The sequence below is a fragment of the Monopterus albus genome, unplaced genomic scaffold, assembly GCF_001952655.1.
Source record: "Monopterus albus unplaced genomic scaffold, M_albus_1.0 scaffold96.1, whole genome shotgun sequence".
Taxonomy (NCBI): domain Eukaryota; kingdom Metazoa; phylum Chordata; class Actinopteri; order Synbranchiformes; family Synbranchidae; genus Monopterus; species Monopterus albus.
The window spans coordinates 2,307,901-2,314,001 of record NW_018127976.1 but is presented as its reverse complement, the minus strand read 5'-3'; the positions used below and the strand labels follow the sequence as shown (position 1 = coordinate 2,314,001).

Below are 6,101 nucleotides of genomic sequence, written 5' to 3'. Positions count from 1 at the left end.
ACTTTAAAGAGCTGTTTGAGGGTTAAGACCTGATTTTAGTGTTCAGACTAGAAACGGGTTAGGTGTTAGGGTGAGGACCGGGGTTAGACAAGTAGATGTGATAGTTATGATGACAGTAAGGGGGTAGGGAATACATTATGTCAGTGAGTGCCCTCACAACTATAGCAAAACACAACCCTGTGTGTGAAGTGTAAATCTAATTATTCTCTGGCTTTCCTCATAGCAGGTACAGGGTGCGTTGGAAAGGCTGCTGGTGACTGAAGGTTTTCATTGCTGCAATTCCTCTCTTTCTCTCTCTGTGTGTTTCTTTACATCTCTCTAAATTTCCTCCTGGCTGCTCTCTCTCTCATCCTTCCCTGCATCCTGCCTCACCCCACCTTTCTCTCTCCATCTTTCTCCTCCTCCTTCGTCCATCCTCCCTCCCACGTCTATCTCTACCTCTGTATCCCTCTCTCACAGATGCCACATCACACCACATGCTCTCCCTTTTCTCTTTCTTTCTCTCTCGCTTGTCCGTCTGCTCTCTCATTAGCTCTGCCGGCTCGTTTATTTCCCGCGGCCTAGCAACAACTGGCTCCTTGCAGCAGTGGGAGTGGAGAGGGGAAGGCGAGAGCAGCAGGAAGAGTGGAAGAAGAAGAAGTGGGAGGAGGGTGAGGAGAAGGAGAAGAGGAGGAAAAGATGGGGAGATCTTTTGTTAAGCATCTATGCTTCCCCTCATCCCTCTCTGGCTGCACCAGCATCATCACTCCACTGCCGCTGCCGCTCCAGCTGCTGGATTCTCCATCTCCTGCCGGGATCTGCCTCCCCCTTCTCCTCAGGGAGCTCTTCCTGGAACTGGAAGGGGGAGGGAGATCACCGCCGTGGACCCTCGGCAAGGAATGAAGAGAAGGAAAGGAAGGAAGGGGAAGGAATTTTAGAAGAGGTTCATCAGGAGAGCAGACAAGAGGCAACACCCTGGGTTACTGGAGAGCACAGAGAAGAAAAAGAAAAGAGGGTAAGAGGCCACCATGCAACAGAGTGGACCTATTGTGGCAGTTTTATTTTTTCTTTTCCACTCCTTGTTCTTTTGGCAAAAAAAATTCTGAAAATAGATTTGGATGTTGTCTCCTCTCTCACTCACTCTCTAAGTGTTTCCTCCCTTAATCTGCAATTTTTCTCTTCTCATATGCTCGTACATTGCCGTGAGTGTTTCATCCCGTGTTGCTCCTCATGAAGCCTGTCCACTAATGGCATATTCCTGTGGGCAATTTGATTATAAGAATGAGGAAGTGAGTAATTGAGTGTGTGTGTGTGTGTGTGTAGGTGTGTATATACGTGTGTGAAAGTTTGAATGAAAGCAAAGGAAAAGAGAAGATTCCTGAGGTGTGATTTTAGCTGCTGCCCCTGCTCGCAGAGTAATCTGATAAGTCTTCAAGGTGCTTCTGAATAATAGTCAGTGATACTTGGGTCTACAAACGTGTGTGTGTGTGTGTGTGTGTGTGTGTGTGTGTGTGTGTGGTGATTTCTCCCAGAAGTGCTTAGGTTCTCTTTCGTTCACCTGTCTATAGATTGCCAGGGTTGGACCAGGATAGCTGAGAATGTGTGTTTGGCCGCGGGTGGTAAATCCCAGCTCTCTGCCATTCGGGGATAGTGGGCCCGATGGATGGGTGGTGGTCTTCTTGGTTTTGGCTGAGGAATCAATATGTGTGTGTGTGTGTGTGTGTGTGAACCCCACTGGCCAGCTGAGAGAAGGATGAGAGGGCAAATAGAGACTAAAAAGCTGTTAAAAAAACAGATTAGCTTCTCGTTTGCTAAGTTTTTTTCTTTTTGTTCATTCTTTATTTTCTCCATTCAGACCCTTCCTCCTTTCTTTTTTCCTTCTCTTCATGTGTCCACACCTTCATTCTCTGTCCATCCTGCTTCAGCCCCTCTGTATAATTTAAATTTTATATTTAGATGAATGAGTTTGAGTGTGTTTCATATACTAATTTGATTGCGGATCCAGTCAGTTTCGTCTTGTTAAATGCGTAAAATTTAAAGTGCATTTTCTCTGCCTATAAAGATGCTCTACTGTAAGACAACTGCAACAAATTACACCATTATTCCTGTGTTTTGAGGAACATGCCTGATGAAATTCCAATTTAGAAGAGTTAATCTAATCAGCTCTTGGAATTGAGGAAACACACCTTGACACGTTTTTTTTTCCTTTTTCCAAACCATTCACAGAGTAATTGTAAATATTGATTAGAGACAACAAATCAGTGAAATGATTTTGAATTGGGCTAGTTGGAGCAGGCTTTTTTTTTGTATTCAGCCAGCTAGTTCAATTAAAACAAAATAGAATAAAGTTGCTTGAACTTTTCACACATTTTTCATCGCTTCAGTCTGGCATTTAAACTCATCCCTTTAATTTGAAAGTATGGAAGAGGGGGGATCATAATAATGATTGCTAAATTAACATTTATGAATTAATTTACAAGGCAATTTTAATTACAAGGAAATTTTAAGGGAAATGAATGTCATGAGCTGCAGCATGTCTTCATGAATTTTAAATTTGAATGCTTATTTTCTAAAATATGCCTGACAGCAGTTATCAGCATGAAGGTAGCTAGACTGATGTGGTGTTGCAAAAAGCAGTGCTACCTTTATATAATCAAACTAATCAGTTCTTTGTGTTCACTGCCCCCTCCTGCTCTGGTATAATCCATGTGTTGATTTCCTTCCCTGTGTGGGTGGGGAGGGCTGGTGGTGGTGGTAATGGTGTGTACGGGGGGCTATTGTCACACGGACGCAGCTCCTGATCTGACCTCCCTAACCCACATCTCCCTTGTGTGTGCACCCCCATACACCCTTTCCCTCCCTCTCTCGCTCCAGATCTCATTACACCCAGGTAGGGTTGAGCAGGAGCAGCAACAGCAGCATGGTACAGAATGTCACTGCTAGTTGAGGACTACCAGGAGACAGTGGAAGCACTGCCACGCCACAACCTAGGTAAGAGGCTTGCTTGTGGGGATTTGGGCTGCACCTTCTCACCTGTCACTTCCAGAGATTTGTGTACAGACCCGAGAGAGAGAGAGAAAGAGAATCAAGGTAACTTCAGCTCTTACATTCTGTTCTTTTCTTCTTCTTTTGTTTCTGTTTAACCATTCCACACACATGGCTGGCTCGAATAAAAAAAGCCACCATTGTCAATGTTGTCCTTTGCAGAGGAGTCATTGATGGAGCCATGCCTCACGCTGCAGCGAGGCGTCTTCAGTCAGTGTAACTGCTTCACATTCTCTACATTTGTAAATGTCTGTTTGCCCCTACAGCCTGAAGGGAGGCTGCTAATGGTGGCAGTGATGGCCATGGAGGAGGTGGCGATGATGATAAGGATGCGATGGCAGTAGCGCTGTTCACGTGATTTCTTGCTTAGCACAACGTGTTTACTGAAAGACTCTCTTCGGTGACGGGTATTCTTGGGTGGATAATACGGATCACGTTGTTATTGCTTAAGAATACGCGTAGTCGAGGAGAGTCCTCTCTTCACCCAACATCAGCAGCACCCCCCTTACCTCACCCCGACTACCCACCCACCCATGGAGGACTGTCAGGTTGGGTAAAGCCACACCCCCACTCTGCACCCTTCCAAAAAGAAAACCCTCTTTCTTTTTTGACCTGTACTGCATTGTGGTGTGTTGTTTTCCAATTCCTGTCTATTGAGATGTGGTTCAAGGTCAGGATGTGCTCACATCTATCCCACTGTACATCTGTCTATATGGCATTGGAAAGCACAGTCAGTGTGTGTGGTCTGTTTCTGTGTGTGTCTGTAGGGTGTGCTGCTTTGAGATTGTCTGGTCTCAGAGAAAAACTGGCGATTGTTGTTTTGACTGACAACCACGCCTTACTACGTAACTTTACCTGCATGAACAGTGCCAGCTCCCCTAATGTAAGGCCAATATGATAGCCTGCACAATAACACAACCATATATGCTTACAGTAAGAGTGTCAGGCCATGTTATTGATTTGCAGATACATGGGGTCAATACAGGCTTAAACTGTTTTAACAAGCTGTGGCCTCAATATGTGCTGGAAGCCAACCTAGACAGATAATAAGTGCAATGTATTGTCTGCGTAAACCACAGTCCAGTGTTCAGAAAAACGCTGTGGTGTTAACATCATATTAGTGACAGGATCTGTAGCCTTGTGGCTGTGGTTCTATTGTATTTGTGAGAACAGATCTAGGGCTGTAACCGTAATTGTTTTTGTTTAGTTTAGTTTTCCTATTTATTGTTCAGTCTTACAAATCAATTAATCATTTATTCTACAACATAAAATGTCAGAAGATTTCCCCAGAGCCTTGACCAGAAAGAGTAAACGCGTATTACTTGATGAGGTATCAGCAGACTGCATGGTGCTATATTCCTTCTGGGTGTGGTTATGGAGTGGAACCTCCTCTTATTCAAGTCTATATAGTGCATTTATTATAGGGCTGAACCGAGCTAAGCCGCCTCTTACCTTCCCCCTTTACACCCCTTTTTATGCAAATAGATGCTCAAATGACATCTATTTCATTGAGGTGTATGCCACATGTAATACTGCTACAGCCTCTCTCTCTCACACACACAAACATCACAAGTGGTCTGCAACTCAATTTATGCATTGAGGAGAGAGCCATCTAGATAAACAATTACCCCTGGTTTAAATGGTCTATAACCAGCTTTTTCCGTGTTGCCGACAGGGCAATGCACCATGAATATGGATTCTCTCTCCATGTCTGATGGCACATTCTGAGCCCATGTAAAATCCATTTAAACGCCTAATAGGATCAACTTGACTCATACAACCTTGTCTTCACAAATGTCACCTCCCATGATCGTATGTTGGATGTTTCCTCATACTGCCAAGCTGATGTAAATCATTTTTACACGCCTCTCTGTAGCTGCTATGGCATGTCAAATGAACCTATTTCTATGTCAGCTTTATTGTCATGTAAAATATTCCTAGGCAGGAGTTAATTTTGAAGTTAGCCAACAGAGTCACTCAGACATGCTCATGATTGTAATTACACAAATCATCCCAGTCATTACCATTGCAGATTATTCTAATAATGCAATTATATGTTTAAAACATGGTTTAGCTGATAATTATCATTCTTTTTCTTGTGGAAACAAACAAAGCAATACGCTATAATCTGTGATGGATGATGTATAATGGAGCATTTATGGCATAATCACAAATTTATATAACCTACTTGTGCAATATGTTTAGTACAACATTTGCGTGTTGATTGTTTGAGACACTGTGGCCACCGTCCTCCTGCTGTTTGGTTCCTGTGTTTGTTTGTCTCTGGGTTGCTTGTTGTTGTTGCTGCTGGCCTGGCACACATCACTGCTGCCACGTGATCCAGCCATTTTACATCATGTGAACATGTATTCACCTCCACTGACACACTGTAAGCCTCCAGTGATTTATTTGTCCACACTGAACCTGAACACATTAAAACTAAGGATGCTTTCTATCAAATGCATTAACTTTAAAAACATCAATTTTTGCATTTTTCACTGGTGCAATAATAACCACCCCCTTACAAAAAGGTTTGTCAGTCGTGATGTGATATAAAGTGCTGCCTAGGTGTTGTGTGTGCCAGCCTGTATTTGGACTGTCTGCCTGTTTCCAAACTGTTGCAAAGCTCTGTCATGCTGTAAAACACATTGCTGACGCATAATATCAAATATAATGGATGATTTTTAATGATGTAATGAGTTAAGCATTATGTCTTCTCACTGAATATTATAATAGGTGCTGATGGCGGCACTGGGATATCTAAACCGCTATGTTAATGTGAATGCCATTTCTCCACACATCTTTCTCTGCAGTCAAAGAGCTCTTGTGGTTGTACACTAATATATTGTATATGTTGCTCTGCACTAATGGCATGGCACGGCTGATGATGATAGCTTTAAAGCTAACCAGAGATGAACGCTGCATGTATTTCAGTCTTTTCAGAAACAGCAGGGAATTGAATGTTATTTCCCCATTAAGTATGACCTATCTCTGTAGATAAATTTTATGTTAAATTATTTTTTATGCGAATTTTATGTAAATAATTTATATTTAAATAAGTAACAATTTTACAATAA

General features: G+C 42.7%; 1 long non-coding RNA gene across 1 annotated transcript in view; it reads left to right on the top strand.

Moving 5' to 3' along the window:
- The first annotated feature begins 439 nt into the window (after positions 1-439).
- LOC109965123 (uncharacterized) overlaps positions 440-6,101 on the top strand; it is an 18,227-nt gene continuing 12,565 nt past the window's right edge. The window contains exons 1-2 of the long non-coding RNA XR_002275594.1: positions 440-994; positions 2,854-2,970. This is a non-coding gene — a long non-coding RNA (uncharacterized LOC109965123). The remainder of the gene's footprint in view (positions 995-2,853; positions 2,971-6,101) is intronic.